Source organism: Trachypithecus francoisi, unplaced genomic scaffold, assembly GCF_009764315.1.
Source record: "Trachypithecus francoisi isolate TF-2019V2 unplaced genomic scaffold, Tfra_2.0 Lachesis_group11, whole genome shotgun sequence".
Classification (NCBI taxonomy): Eukaryota; Metazoa; Chordata; class Mammalia; order Primates; family Cercopithecidae; genus Trachypithecus; species Trachypithecus francoisi.
This window is the reverse complement of record NW_022681456.1, coordinates 115,086,457-115,103,212: the sequence shown is the minus strand read 5'-3', so window position 1 is coordinate 115,103,212 and position 16,756 is coordinate 115,086,457. Positions and strand designations below refer to the sequence as shown.

The 16,756-nt window shown below is 38.6% G+C and overlaps 1 long non-coding RNA gene across 1 annotated transcript; it reads left to right on the top strand.

Annotated features, from left to right (window-relative positions):
* Nucleotides 1-1,054: 1,054 nt before the first annotated feature.
* LOC117090443 lies at nt 1,055-15,020 on the top strand. The gene is made up of 3 exons (XR_004440010.1): nt 1,055-1,312; nt 7,393-7,645; nt 14,900-15,020. It is a non-coding gene; the product is annotated as an uncharacterized LOC117090443 (long non-coding RNA).
* The last annotated feature ends 1,736 nt before the right edge of the window (nt 15,021-16,756 follow it).

Here is a 16,756-nt window from a genome sequence, read left to right as displayed (position 1 = left end):
ATCTGCCTTTGCTCACTATCTATGAAGGTAACCTGGAGAAATATGACTAATTTGGAGGAGAATTATCACGTTAGCCCATAGCTCTAGGTCAACCTCTCTCTCTCCCAACTGTGGTAACCCTACAGGCCCCTTCTTAAAGAGAAAACACTGGCTACCAACCCTGCTGCTTTATAAATGCTCTCTCCAACCTGGAGGGATTGTGCTCACAGCACAGTGCAATTTTCATTTAGAATTGGGCTTCCAATTGTGTAGACACACCTCATTAGATAAGCCCTGCCTCTAGAGTCAGGGACTTTCGTACAGGTGTTAAGTACTAGAGGGGGAAAAAAGCCAACTAACAAATAAATGAAGAAAAGCTTTGATTTTTACTCAGATAAATCAGGGAGGGCAACATTCTTTATTCCAGGTCCTCTGTGCCATGCAATTCTAAGGTTTGCTATTGCTATTGCTGTTGTTTTATTGCATTTCATATTTCTTCACCCCAGGGTAGGAAGTCACATTGTTTGCAGATAATGAGGGTGTGGTTAGATATGGGTTTGGCTTTGTAGAATTATAGAAAAATTTAAAAAGCCTAATATATTGTTTTCCTCCCTAAGGCTGCCACTCCTATGCTTCCCTGTCATTGTCAGGTGTGCCATTTGGAAGTATTCAGTTACATTTATTTAAATGTTTTATCAGCCTTGCTGAGGATATGTTTGGCACTGTATTTTACTTATTGGTTTATCCAGTGAGTTGTTTCTCAGTTGTCTAAGGAAATATGTGTGCTGATAACTGCAGCAGGTGTTAAATCGTTTGGCAGGGGTTGTCACTTGGAAGAGAACCGGCCCAACTTGGGCCACGTCCTGTGGTAGTAAATTTCAGCTCCATTGTAGGTTTCTCCTGCTTATTGCTGATTTACATGTCAGGAAGAACATCTTAGGAAGTTCTATTGGGTTAGATGACCCTGTTGCCCTCAGAAATATTTAATGAATCAGTGCCTATTAGAAGACCAGACTAGAGACAATTGGTCATCTATTTTGCTCTTTTTTCTCTGTTTTTTTTTTCTCTTAGCCTTTTCATCATGTGAAAGAGAATTGCATCATAAACCTGCTGTGTGCAATTAATATGTGATACTGCACTTGCCTTTTTCTGGATACCTTTTTATGTTTCATGATTAACTTTGGCTAACAGCAGAAATGGGAGAGAAGTGTCCAGGGAGGGATGCTACTAAAAAGGCTTTATGTGACAAATCATATTGTCAGATATTAACAGAAAATACACCACTGCAGAATGATGGCAACACGCAGAGACAAAGCACCAATGGCCATCACAGGTAACATTATACATGTAATCTCCTTTAAGTTCTTTTTTTACAGGTTATTTTTCTGCAAAGTACATTCTGTATTGTTATTTGGGTAAATTAATGGTTTTTACAGTTAGAAAATTTTCCTCAGTAAACTCAGTGCCCCCTTTCTACATTTCATGAAATTGCTTTTATTTTAGCTTTAGCTTTCATTCTATGTCCTTTTCATTTGACCTATTGGTAAACCAAAATCTTGCTTCATTCTCATCACTGGTTGTCACTAATGATGTTTCCAGACCTGTCAAAGATTGCCTGTACTTTTAAATTACACCACCCCGTCTAAAATAACCACCAAGTAGCCTACCGCCTGAAACACACATCCCATTTTATTCAAAAAACATTTCCTCCACGTTGGGAATTGTGATACAGTCTTTACTTGCTCACTTAAAACATGAAGATATTACAATGTTTCCAGTCATTCTCAAATTATACTCTGAAAGAAAATGCCCCTGTGCAGTGTTTCAAAGGTTGTATAACCATAAAATTCACCTTTTTGAAAACACCAATTCTAGCCTTGAACTAGACTGGCTGGGATCAGAATCTCCAGGGGGAGTGGCCCGGGAAGCTGTAATTTCGACAAAACACTTACTCGTGCTATCAGGCAAGTTTGGAGAACTCCTCTTTGCATCTATGAACTATCTGGTATAGGGGAAACAGAATCGTCTCCAAAGATAGGAAGATATAGGTTTGAGGCTGTGCTTTACCATTTACTAATTTATGACCTTGAGTGAGTATACTTCTCTGAGCTTCAATTTACTGATATGTAGATTAGGCATAATATGGATTGTGAGGAGCTGATATTGAAAATAATTGACAGCCAGCGTGGCATGGCAGCAACCAATCAGAATCAACACTGGCCAGAGAACTGTGCCAGGAATCAACCTTTTGATTGTTGGATTATGGGGCTTGGGAGCAGCTGATGGTAAGAAAGCCTGGAAGACTTGGACGTCAGGTGGGAGGTCTTTGGGAGACTGGGGCAGTGGGTATTTACTAACCCGTGAGAAAGCATTGCAGTATTTTCACAGCTGGGAATGCTATATTCATATGCCCATCAGCTGGCTATCAGCCCTGCATAAATGACAAGGTGGTTGTACACGTTAACATAAAGCTTAAAAACACATTTCCTAGTTGGCTGGGCGCAGTGGCTCATGGCTGTAATCCCAGCATTTTGGGAGGCCGAGGTGGGTGGATCACGAGGTCAGGAGATTGAGACCATCCTGGCTAACACGGTGAAACCCTGCCTCTACTAAAAATACAAAAAATTAGCTCGGCATGGTGGCGGGCGCCTGTAGTCCCAACTCCTTGGGAGGCTGAGGCAGGAGAATGGCGAGAACCTGGGAGACGGAGCTTGCAGTGAGCTGAGATTGCGCCACTGCACTCCAGCCTGGATAACAGAGCGAGACTGCGTCTCAAAAAACAAACAAACAAAAACAGTTCCTAATACCTACCGGGTATTTAACAGGTATAAGTTACTATTATCTTTTATGGTTTTATTGCTTATATGGCACTTGTTATACCTGGAGTATAGTGCTGAAGAGACAAAGACCAGGACCATAAATTCATAGATACCGCCAGGGCTTCTAAAATAGGATTAAAACCAGAGTATTAATCTAGCCATAGGAGGACAAGAATGTGAATATAGAAAGGGAATCTGAAATTGGGAGATAAGTCAAAGGGGAAAGAACAGACATGATATAAACCAAGGTTCGAGTGAAACTCACATGTTACCTTAAGCAGAGGTGGAACAGGTAGTTATTACAGGCCATACACAGTGGACAACTGGCAGAGATCAAAGAGGCAGGTATTCTACTCTTCAGTAGTAGATGTCAAGAACCCAGATGTAGGGATTGGGATCAAACTAGATGTCTTAGTCAGTCTAAGCTGCTATAACAAATATCATAGACCAGATGACTTAAACCATAAACATGTATTCCTTGTAGTTCTGGAGGCTGGGAAGTCCAAGTTTATGCCAGCTGATTCAGTTTGTGGTTAAGGCCTTCTGGTTTTCAAATCGGTGCCTTCTTGCTATATCCTCTTAGTGGACTGAGAAATCATCTTTCTGGTGTTTTTCTTATAAAGCCACTAATCCCATCATGAGGGTTCCACCCTTATGACCTAATTACCTCCATTCCACATATGATTGCATTAAAGATGAGCCTTCAACAAATGAATTTTGGTGGCATGCAAACGTACAGTCTCTGCCGTTAGGTGAGGGCCCAGCTAATAAAGGTGGTCAGGGACAGGAACATAGTCTTGTGGAAACTTGGTTGCACTAGTCACAGTGTTATGATAGAAAATAAATTGATTTAGTATGGAGATTAAACTTCTTAAATACAAGCCCTGAAATTATCTGTGTCTAAGGATTGGGCTGATTACAGTGTAGTGATGAAGGCTAAGCAGATATTTTTCCAGCTGCTACTCTGATCTCTATGGGAAGAACCAAAGAATGCTAGGGGATACTGGGAAAGGATTGGGTAAAAAAGGAAGGCAATGACCTGCAGAGAGACTGGGCTGGGAGACAGAAGTCAGCAGGCATGGAAATTGCCTGTTGGGGATATTCTTTGTCAACTCACACTCACCAGTAATTCCTGCCTCTAGTCCATTTTTCTCTCATTCAATGACAGCTGCTCCCCAAGTCATGTAACTGGATGGAAGCATATCTGCATCACCCCAGGAAAGGATTATATACATTTATTAAATGGAAACAGAGCTAATTGTAGAAAACTTAACTTAAAAAAAAAAACACAAAATACTACTCAAGGTAATGAGTGACAGAAGTGTAGCCTGCAAATCTGTCACTGAACCACTGCTGGAAGGAAGAAGAATCCAGCTGCTGGCACCTCTGTGGTGCCAAATCTGAGAAAACTTCATGTTTTGTAACCCACAGCAGTATTGATTATTTTCTGTTGCCTTCTGTGGGAACCAGAAATAATTGTAGCAAGAAGGCTGGCCATGGGCAAGAAGAAAAAGGGGTTTCCAAGTAGCTCAGGAAACACAAGGGAGGGGAGCATCTATTGACTGGAACCTCAGGGTCCTGGGTTATCATTTGAAACCTGCCTCTTCCTCCACAGAGCTCTGGCCAGTGGTGATGTGGAGTAATGGGGAACAGTTCTTCATTCCATTATCAGTAAACTCTAAAGGGAAGTCTTACCAAACCAAACTGCCTGCTGGTTGCTCTCATTTCTAAATATTAAGCTGGTGACTAGAGTTACTCATAAAGTGGGTACTTTGTACTCAATGACTTAAATAAATGCATATTTATTTATATCTTTAAATTAGTTTCTTTAGGCACCTCCTGTTCTAAGAACTGTCACAGTTAAGCTGAAGAGGGCGAGTTCGAGCTGGAAAGATAGTTGCTGTTTCTTGAGTTTAAATTAAATCCTTGACATTATAAAGCATTACAGATACATTACCATTGTCGATTTTGTCCTGTTCATATGTTTTTGCTATTGCATTATTCAGAATTAAGTTAAAAATTCTTTTTTATTGTGTTTGAATGTTTCTAGGATGTGGACAGATCAATATTTCTAGCCTGTGCACACACTCTACCTAAGGGCTGTGAGTCATATTTGCTTTGAAAGAAATAGCACTTAAGGACTGTCAGTCAAGTCAGTTGTAAGAAACATAGAACCCTTTAAGAATTACTCTGCCTCCCCCTCACATCTAAATATAGCTAACCGGTTGGAGTGTCTAAGACAGACAGTGAAGCTGTATTTTTAAAATGGTGCAATTGCAATTAATCAATGTGAATAAAAAGCTATCAAGGTCTTTTTACCAATACATATCAAATATATAACTTTTATTAAATTAAAAATTGTATAACATGATGAGTAATGAATATGCATAAGGAAATGACCCAGGTTCTTCAAGTCATTTGTAGGTCACTATTACAGTATTTTACTTTTATGGATCCCTATAATCTGGTTGAGAAAGCACTGGGCAGGGTATGTGAAGATGGGATTTCTAGTATCCACTTGGTCATTGCTTACATGTATAAATCTGGGAAAACTATTGCCTTCATCTCTTTCTTCCAAGGTCTGAGTTTCCTTTCAGGCTACACATTAAGAGCTACATATTAAGAATTAACACTGTATCTTCAGGCTCATTTCCTTGTCTCTGTGAGAAGTTGGAGTTAATATCAATATAGCTTGATCTAGAAACAATCCGCCTTTAACTCTACAGCTGATTTACCCAATTAAGATCTGTTTAATGCTCTTGAAAGTAAATAAAAGCAAAATTGTTCCTTTTGTGTCTAATATACTAATGGCACAACAACAATGTAATCAGTGACTACTTACCTTAGGCTCCTCCCTGTGCTGGGTGTGTGTATATTTGATCTGCTCCCTGTATGTACTTCTATTTACCTATCATGTAATTTATATTTGGATTCTTCTGGCACATTACTGCCAGGAGTGCCAATAAAGGAGCCATACTGTGCCCTAATATCCTTGATTATATTTGTATCAGTGTCTACAGAGGTTATGTCGGCAGACGGAACAATGGACTGTACCATTAAATTAGCACAATTTTGCAGCATCGCCTGGCAGAAGCTCACATTTAATCCAAGAGGTTATTCAACCCTATCCAATATGATTACTCTATAAATATTTGCCCAAGCTCAGCACCAGCCGTTATATCACTAATCACACACAGGTTTGTTATAGCGAAGACCCCCAGTGTCAGCAATTTGAAAAACAAAGCTAATTAGTTTTGATTTAGGGATGAGAAGACTTATTAAATTGAAAGTGAACAGTTTGCATAGTATAGTGGCTATTTAGAGCACATATGAATACGAAGGAGATGTATTGTTGTTTGCATAGGATTTTGAGTAGGAACAGAAAGACCAAGCTAGTAATTCAGAGATATGTGATAGCCAGTGTCTGCAACCAGTGATGACTGGGGGACTTGCGGGGTCGGGGGTTAAGGGGAAACAATAGAAACATCCCTTAAAAGTACTACTCCAAACAAAAATACATCTAAGTAAATGGTATATTTGCAACCAGCTTTAGAATAAGTTCCTGATTCCCCTTCCCAAACAGAGCACTGCCCCTAAACTTCTCCGACAGAGAATTCTGGGACCAACACCAGTATTGGTCCAAAGGTGGCAAAGAAGCCCCTTACTCCTACATCTCTCAGCCACCAGCCTACTGTGACGCTTGAGTTTGTTGGTTTTATTCTTATGCCTGCAGCCTTTAAAAATCTATTTTAAATTGCAAAGATCTTAGTAACATATAACCTTATCACCACGAAATAGTGCAGTACTATTTAGTTTTTGAATGTCTAAAACTAAACTACTATCTAGTTTTTGAAAAGCAGTGTCATTTGATGAAGAAGACATTTACCCTGAGGAAAGGAAGAGAACTAACATTAATTGAACTTTTGATTGTGCCAAGCACTGCACTACCCTCTTTAAATATTCTCTCATTTAATGTAATACTCATAATAATTTTATTCGGTAGGGATTATTTCTTCCTTAGAGATGAGGAAACTGGGACCTAGTGGAGTTAAATAACCTACCTGAGGTCCATCTCACACTGACTTCGGTTGACAACCAGCTTCTTCCACTAACAATTGAGATCTTGGATAAGTTGCTTCCCTTCTCTGTGTCCCTTGCCTTTTCTGTGATGTAAGAGGAGTAGATGAAATCACTCATCTTCCAACTTTTGTGATTGTACCATTTTATTAGTAAAAAGAAAAAACTGAGCATGCGCCCTTTAATATATTGACTATTTTAAATAATAAGTATGTAGTATTTTGAATGCATTCATTTAAGAATTATCCCATTTCTTTCAAGTTTTACACTAAAAATTTTAATAGATTTATAAATTTTACATAGATTTTAATTTTAATAGATTTTCATAGACATATAAATTTTAATAGATTTTCCCCTTGACGTCAATGGATCAAGATTCCTGTCCACCCGACTTTGGAGACTACTAGAATAGATGGCTTCCATGGTTTCTACAAGTTCTGTATGTATGATTGTAGGGTTTCTGGTCAGCTTTGTAAATCACAGAAAGAATGCACTGATAAAAATGTTATTGACATAGGTATTGACAGGCCAGAGAAGACTGGAAAAACTAGAAATTAGTTCCGTTGGGAACCCTGAGTAAGGCAATTTGAAGGAACTGGAAACTCAACAAATGAGAAAGAAGAAGTGAGAATCGCAGAAAGTGATATAATCAAATAATAATAATGATAAATGCAAGAGAATACTTTCCATGTGCCAGTGTGTCCGGCATTGGCTCCTTCCAGTGGGTTCTTGGTCTCGCTGACTTCAAGAATGAAGCGCCGACTCTCATGGTGAGTGTTACAGTTCTTATAGATGGTGTGTCTGGAGCTTGTTGCTTCAGACATTCAGATGTGTCCAGCGTTTCTTCCTTCAGGTGGGTTCGTGGTCTCGCTTGACTTCAGGAGTGAAGCCACAGACCTTTGCAGTGAGTGTTACAGCTCATAATGGTAGTGCGGACCCAAAGAGTGAGCGGCAGCAAGATTTATTGTGAAGAGCAAAAGAACAAAGCTTCCACAACGTGGAAGGGGACCCTAGCCGGTTGCCTCTACTGGTGCCGGTGACCAGCTTTTAGTCTCTTATTTGGCCCCAACCATGTCCTGCTGATTGGTCCATTTTACAAAGTGCGGATTGGTCCATTTTACAGAGTGCTGACTGGTGCATTTACAAACCTTTAGCTAGACACAGAGTGCTGATTGGTGTGTTTACAATCCTTTAGCTAGATGGAAACATCTAGCTGGACACATCTGAACATCTGAAGGAATGTCTGAAGTTCTCCAACTCCCCACTTGGCCCAGGAAGTCCACCGGGCTTCACCTGTCACCAGGCCCTGTTTTAAGCACTATTTATTTATTTATGTATTTATTTAATCATCACAAAAACCCCATGAGGTAGGTACAATGATTATCTCTAGTTTACAGAAGGGAAAAATGTGGTATAGAGAGGTCAAATAACTTATTGAAGGTCATATGTGTGTGTGGGGGGTGTATGGCAGATATATATATCTCTCTCTCATTTAATTTAATACTCATAATAATTTTATTTGGTAGGGATTATTATTTCTTCCTTAGAGATGAGGAAACTGGAACCTAGTGGAGTTAAATAACCTGCCTGAGGTCACCTCACACTGACTTCTGTTGACAGCCAGCTTCTTCCACTAACAATTGAGATTCTACGGATAAATATACATATATATACACACACACACATATATGGCAGAACTGAAATTCAACCCCAGTTAACCACCTGGTTCTAGAAATAAACAATAAAAGGAAGGAGAGGAACAAAGAGTCATAGAAAATTGCTATTTCTTAGTGGACATATGTTTATACCCTTAGAATACAAACATCCTTACCCCGTTCTTAAAACTCTTCCCAAGTTTCCCAACTGATAGGTGACTGAGATTCACTTCCATCCCTGCCCTTCCAGGTAGGCTCATCTAGTGTAAGATATTCAGTGCATTTTATCTAATTTTAGAGATAGATAACAGATCCAATTAAAACAAATTACGGTCAAGAAGGTTTAATTCTGTGACTTAGTATGCTGTTAGAGTCAGATCTATCTTCCAAGCATGAGCAGAGAGTTTGCCTGGAATGCAGTCAACACCAATGAAGCAGGGCAGAGAACTGGGGAAAGATCCTAATTTCATTTTATGACACTTGATTCAAGCCCTTACAAAAATTAGACATACCTGTAGGCTACCTAATTATACGAGTCAATAAATCCATTTTAGTTGAATTTGTATGGGGTATTGTCATACCTGCAAGATAAAAAGTTTTAACAAATATACAGAGAGAAGTCAGGCAGGGAAAGATCCCAGCGTCTTTGAGATCAGCTTCAGGATTCAGGTAGTTACCATGGTCTTTCATATTCAGACCATGGCAGCTGACTATTAGCTGGATCCATGATAGCATTGCAGACATTTTCTTGTTTTTCTATGTGCAGAGAAAAGTCTGGTTGACCTTTGCTGACAGATGAATTATTACCTACTTCATAGTTTTGCCTAAGACCCACCTAATGACTAACAAGTAAACAGAAGGATGTGGTCATAATCAACTAAATCAAAACCAGAAATCTTGAAGGATTTATGATCAAAGTTATAGTAATAGACTCTACAAAATCATTAATTGCAAACTCCAATAAAAAATAGTCTTGAAATAATTCCCTATATAAATGTTTCACCTTTTTTCTCAGTCCAAGTCTATCTCCATATTTCTGATGATTCTTTTGCTCATATTGTCCCTGATATGGCTCCTTCCCCTGACTTTCTATCCAGTGGTACTGGGAAGAGATGTTCTTCAAAAGCATTTTTTTTGTTGTTTATTTTCACCAATGTTGATCTTTCCTTTTTCTAAGCCACTGAAGTTGATATTACCTGTTCTGCTTATGAGCATGTAGTTATTTGTCGTCTTAGTACATTGTACACTTGTGTGTGTGTGTGGAGGAGAAAGCAAGAGAGGTTTCACCCCACCTGATTCTTAGAGGACCAAGATGGAATGAATTCAAGCTCTATTCCCTGTACATTGGAGCAAGACAGAGAAAACAGAAGAATAGGGGGAAAGTCTAGATTTGTTGCTCAACCTGAGGGTGGTAAATTCAGAGACAGGCATGTGGAGTCTGGAGTGCTTTTCATTGCAAAATCAGGCCAAATGTGGAATAGTCAGGAAAGATATAAGGATCTTCAGGTTCAAATAAATCTTCACTATCTGTCAAAGGAGAAGCAATATAGGTGATGAGCAGATGGCTGAACAACAGACCAGACATTGAGGACAAGCCCTGAGGAGGTCCGGAGCATAGCCATTGAGTGACAGGGGTTCTTGGTAGGAAAGCCTTTCCTGGGATCTGGAATGAAGCAGGACCCTAGACTTTGAAGAGTGGATGTAAGCAGAGTGTAGGAGCTCTAGGATTCAAACGGGACATATGTCACACTCTGAAATTAGGTCCAAGAAATGTAATGCTCTAAAATAATCACAAAGAAGAATTAGGAGAGTGATACAATAGGCAGGTCCTTAGATTGAGAACATGTAAGTTCTAGTTACTAGCTGAGTAATGTAGGACAGGTTACAATAGCCTCTCTAAGCTTCAATTTCCTCTGCAGTTAAAAGAAGGAGCTGGACTAGATGAACCCCAAGATTTCATGGAGATGCTTCAGGGATTTCCTAACCAATAAATTACTTATTTTCTCCAATCATTAAATATTTTAGACCATCTGAAAGACTTGCATATTGCTGTAAATTGTTTTAAATATTAAGGTTATCTTTAAGATTTTATTTGAACACAGAATCCTATGGGAAAATATAGTTTGAAAACCCATCTAATCTAGCAGAATATATTTCTGTGATATGAATATGAAAATTGAGATGATCATCCCAGCACTGTGGGAGGCCGAGACGGGCGGAGCTTGCAGTGAGCTGAGATCCGGCCACTGCACTCCAGCCTGGGTGACAGAGCGAGACTCCGTCTCAAAAAAAAAAAAAAAAAAAAAAAAGAAAATTGAGATGATCTATCCTAGCAAATAATCCTAGGTGGTAAGAGATCTGTAAGTTTTGTTGATACCACTTGAGAGGATTTTGGGAGTAAAGGGCCTAAATAAAGGACATAATACAATATTTGTATTTCTGATCACATATATTTATTATTCCATTGCATATATAAATAATACATATCATAATGAACATTTTCAAAAATAGAGATGAGGAAGAATATGGATACATAAATATACACATATTCATGTATGTATGTATATATGTGTGTGTGTGTGTTTAGTTCTTTAACAAACTTAGGGCCGTGGTTTATATTCAAGAGTGAGTTAGGATGGTCTGGTAGGAGTGTTAAGATTACGAAAGTAATCAAATTACAAGATAATGTAAGCATGCTGTAAAATAGGTAAATATAATTTACTACAAAAGTTCAGCAGATAATGACATCACCTTTCACTGGGTGAGAGCTTCAGAATTAAGAAGCAGTAGGAGCTGCGTTAGGCTGTCTGGATTTTAGAGAGACTGATGTAAGAAAGAAGACACTCTCTGTCAGGACAGAGGACAGGTATGGCAATGGGAGTAGGTGGAACATGTGTAAATTAACCACCTCCACACATTTATCCTCTCAACCTATTCTACTTTGTCTGCCTCATCATGAATTTCATATACAGTCAAGATAGCAATAATTTTTCTACTGACCCCATAATACCTATTTTGTCCTTCGTAAGCCCTTGTTCACAGGGATTGTGAAAGAGTGAGTCTTCATAGTGTTCACAGGAAAAGGTTCCATCACTGTTAACATGACGCACCCTATTTACAGATCTCATTTGAAGCAAGAAGCAATTCTTTTTTTTTTTTTAATCAGGATAGGAGCTTTAAACTCTATCCCTATATTTCCAATCCTCTTTGAATAAGAGAACAGAAGAAAAGGATTTTGCTCTTACAAAAAGATGACAGACAAGGAGGGCATAATTTTTCACAGCCAGTCAGCATTTAAAGATGATATTGAAAAGAAAAACCTTTCTATATAAGTCACAAATAGACTTCCATAAACAGACTGCCCTATGAGCAAATCCCCAATTAAAGATTGAGACTTCCCAATACTGGTTCTGTAGTAAGATGTAGCATTGGTTTTGCTGGCATGAAAACAGTAGAACACACAGAAGAAAAATCCACTTGACTCGAGTTATTTTCAGTTATTGAGTTATTGAATCAAATGATTGCCAGTTTCTTCCCAAGGAGAACTGGAGCTGTGATCGAAACCTGCTATATGTTTATTGTACATTAATTGTTTAACCAAGATGTGGCTGTGCTTGAGAGAACCTTCTGTTCTCAATCCATCTGTTGAAGCCCAACTCCGCACTCTCATGATTCGCCTAGGCCAATAGACTAGACTTGCCTAGGTCAACAAAAAGAAAATCGATTCCCTAAGACTTTTCAGAGAATGGAATACTTTACTAAAGACAGTATGGGGAAAGAAGAGGAGGATTATATTAGACATTATGTCTAACATCTTAATGAAAATCTCCATTAGAAAAGAGAGACTGGGAGGGGTGAGTGGGGAGGACAAAGAGAAGTGAGTTAAAGCTACAAACATACAGATAAATTCAGTGTTTGATAGCAGAATAGGGTGACCATAGTTAAAAAAATATATTGTGCTTGGGATATGAACACCTTAAATACCCTGCTTTGATCACTATGCATTATATACATTTAACAAAATTGTACATGTTCCCCATACATCTGTTCAAAAACATCTTCCTTCCTTTAGTCATATCTATTTTGAAGTCACATCTGTTCTCCCTCTGAGGTTCATCTTACTCCCCAGCTACTTCATCTCTGTCTCAGCCCTTTCCCTAACTGCTCCTGAAGTCTCACTGGCTCTGCGTCACCAGGTTTCTATTCCAGCAACCATCTCTTCTTTTTATCTCCCTTCTATCTTACCTACACCTGGCTAAACTCTCTCATTTTCAGTAGCCACTTTCTTTTGAGGGTGCCAGGGATTGCAAATTACTAATTTTCGTAGGTAGAAATTTTAAATTGTCCATATGTATTCTAAGGAATAATGTTTATTTTCAAGATATCTGCTTAGTGATTCTCAACAAATATTCCACACTGTCTTGAAAGAGGGAAGCTTGAGTGACATAACCCCTTCCGGTACTGTTAACACTGAGTGCAGGTGAATCTTACGTAGATCTTACAGTCAAGATCTTGACACCTCAGACATTGACCAAACCAGGTAGAAGACCCATTCCATTTCCCAAACACTTCAATTTTATTGCAACATGACACATTCTAGAGATAAGATTGGAATGGTAGACTAGGTAGAAATCATTAAATTCTTAAATTCCAGACAAGGGGAGCCACTAAGGGTTTCCAGTTGTGCTTCAGAAAATCCAAACAGACAGTCCTGGGGAGGCTCTATGGAAGTAGAAGGTGATGAAGGAGAAGCTAAAACTAGAGAATCCAGTTACTAAAGTGTAGCAATATTTCTATGGTCACCCAGAAGGTGTCCTCTGATAAAAACCTGAGATAATTATCCTAGTTCTACCATAGCCTGGAAAAAACATTACTTTCAGTCTGGACAATTTGCTATTTCTTATTTGGGTTTCCACCTAAGAAGGAAGTACCTTATAAAGCAGATTGAATAGCTAATGAGCAGAAGGACAAAACTTCTCTTTTTTACTGATTAAATTGGAATTCTGATTTATAATTCAACAATAATAAATATATGAGTGTGAATTCATTCTGAAGACTTGCATAGGCCTATAAAAAGGAAATATTTAAAATTTTTTCACACTTAAAGACAGAGACATCTGTGAAGGCTCAGCATTTCAGCCCACTCACCTTCTAGTCAGTCATACTTCCCGCCCTCCCTTTATTTCTTAATTGCCATATAACATTTTAAGGTCATGTAGTCTGTTCTTCAGTTTCCTGTCTATGAAAGGAAGATAATACTTATCCTAAAGTGTTATTTTGAGAATTGAATTATCAGCAGAAGAGAGGACACTAGAAAAAAAATTGAAGTGTTATAAAAATGTAAAGGGATAAAAGGTCAACTTTGTAAACAGAAATTGTTTGTCCTTGTGTTTCTGAGTGGGTCATACATACATGGCTGTGCTGAAAAGACAAAAGACATTTAACTTATATAAAATGTATGTTCCTGCCTATTAATAATGTGTGAGAGTGTTCCACCCTTGGGTTCTGTAAAATGTTGGGAAACACTGGTATTAGATATATAATGTTTCTAGGATAAAAATTGTAATTGAATATAAATTGGTAACTCCATAGAAGTTTTCTCAAGTGGTTGGAAAAATGTCCAATTGAGGTGAGTCAAATCAGAATTTCTCAGTTTGGGGTAGGTTGTCCTCTGCTCATCATAAAAACAGTTCTCTTTACCACTTAATAATCTCAGTGCGCCTTTCCAGCACTTATGCTATACTTCAGCCTTGCTTGAAAATGTGTGCTGTTGCTACCACTGATGTATCTGTTCTAGAAAGTAACAGGCTTTCATTTCCAGGACTGTCAAATCAGAAGTTTTCCCAAGAACATAAAGATTCACACTATTATTGCACATCATAGACCTCATGCCTGTAGCTTGAAAATAGAAGTCTTTGGTGTAGGCATTTGCTTGTTTGACAGTTCTGTTCTAAATTTTGAAACTAGTGGTACTGTAAAGTGCCTGTCTGACAGTGGTGTACCAGACCTTAGTCATGCAAAATAATTATTGTTCACGGTTCCTTAGCTGAAGTCAATAGCTCCGTGCAAAACACAACATAATGCAGAGATCTAAAGTTACTAAATCGAAACGGAGAAAAAGAAGAATTTTAAACAGATTTGGAAGAAAAAAATAGATTCTACAAGATTTACCAAGTGATGTCTTACAGCACATGGAAGGCTCTAATCTTTCTAAAAGAAACTACATAATAGAAATGTTAACTTTTATTAATCCATTCTGGTAATTGTGGTCAGGAAGCTTACGTGAGTTCAAAAGAAGGAGAGCAATTATGGAGATGTTAGCAAATAGTGTATAGTGTTTATTTTCTTAACTTGAAATCATATCTTCAGGTTTGCTTCTGCAAATTTGGTGTTTAAAGCCAGCAATACATCACCTATACTAAAGGGATTGATTACATCAACTTAAAGAGCTACAGTTTTGGAACTAGAGTGGCAGGATGCCCTCCCAGGACCTTTGGTAAGCTCCATGAATCAGTGTAATGGTATATCCTAGAAAAGTCAATATTAACCCAACAAATAAATAATTTAGCCTCCATGTTGCCTGAAATATTTGCCAGGGAATTCTGGGAAGATTGCTGCTTGACTGCTTGAGCGAAAAGGATAACCTCGTTCTTAATCCTTGGTACACAATTGCATTTAAGACTATCCCCCCGGGCCGGGTGCGGTGGCTCAAGCCTGTAATCCCAGCACTTTGGGAGGCCGAGACGGGCGGATCACGAGGTCAGGAGATCGAGACCATCCTGGCTAACACGGTGAAACCCCGTCTCTACTAAAAAAATACAAAAAACTAGCCGGGCGAGGTGGCGGGCGCCTGTAGTCCCAGCTACTCGGGAGGCTGAGGCGGGAGAATGGCGTAAACCCGGGAGGCAGAGCTTGCAGTGAGCTGAGATCCGGCCACTGCACTCCAGCCTGGGCGACAGAGCGAGACTCCGTCTCAAAAAAAAAAAAAAAAAAAAAAAAAAAGACTATCCCCCTTCTGGGAAAAACAAGGAAATAATAAAATTGATTGTTTCCCTGGAAAAGACAAAAACACAGAAGTAAATTAGAATTTCACAGACTCCTTTATGACATATTTGCCTACATTTACCTTCAACATTTTCAATCTAATATTAAGGTGGAAGTACTTGTGATCATTATGTAATTATCTTATTATTCTTTTATTGTCAACTTCAATGAATTTTATAAACTTTTTCAATTTTTAAAAAATGTTACTTTTTAGGCCGGGCGCGGTGGCTCAAGCCTGTAATCCCAGCACTTTGGGAGGCCAAGACGGGCGCATCAGGAGGTCAGGAGATCGAGACCATCCTAGCTAACACGTGAAACCCCGTCTCTACTAAAAAATACAAAAAACTAGCCAGGCAAAGTGGCAGGTGCCTGTAGTCCCAGCTACATGGGAGGCTGAGGCAGGAGAATGGCATAAACTCGGGAGATGGAGCTTGCAGTGAGCTGAGATCCGGCCACTGCACTCCAGCCTGGGCGACAGAGCAAGACTCCATCTCAAAAAAAAAAAAAAATTGTTACTTTTTAAATGATACTCAGTCCTTACATTGAGGTTTGGTTTGTTCTTTCTTTTCTAGTTCCTTGAGGTAAATCATTAAGTTATTTAAAGTCTTTCTACTTTTATGATATACGTGTTTATTGCTATAAACCTTTTTTCTTTATCCTGCTTTTGCTGTATCCTATAGATTTTGTTATGTTGTATTTCTGTTTTCTTTGTTTTAAGAAATTGTTGTTTCCTTCTACATGACTTCATTGACCCTTTGGTCATCCAGGAACATGTTGCTTAAGTTTCATGTGTTTGTGTGTTTTCTGAGGTTCCTCTTGTTATTGATTTCTAGTTTTATCCCATTGTGATCAGAAAAGATACTTGGAATGATTTCTACTTATTTGAATCTGTTGAGACTTGTTTTGTGGTCTAAGAAATGGTCTATTCTAGAGAACACATCTGCTGATGAAAAGACTGTGTATTCTGCAGCAGTTGGGTGAAATGTTCTGTAAATGTCAGAACTATTTAGTCTAGAGTATAGTTTAACTTTGAGGTTTCTTTGTCGATTTTCTGTCTAGATAATCTGTCCATTAATGACAGTCAGGTGTTGAAATCCCTACTATTATTGTATTGCAGTCTATCTCTCCATTTACATCTATTAATGTTTGTTTTATATACATAGGAATGCCAGTATTGGGTGC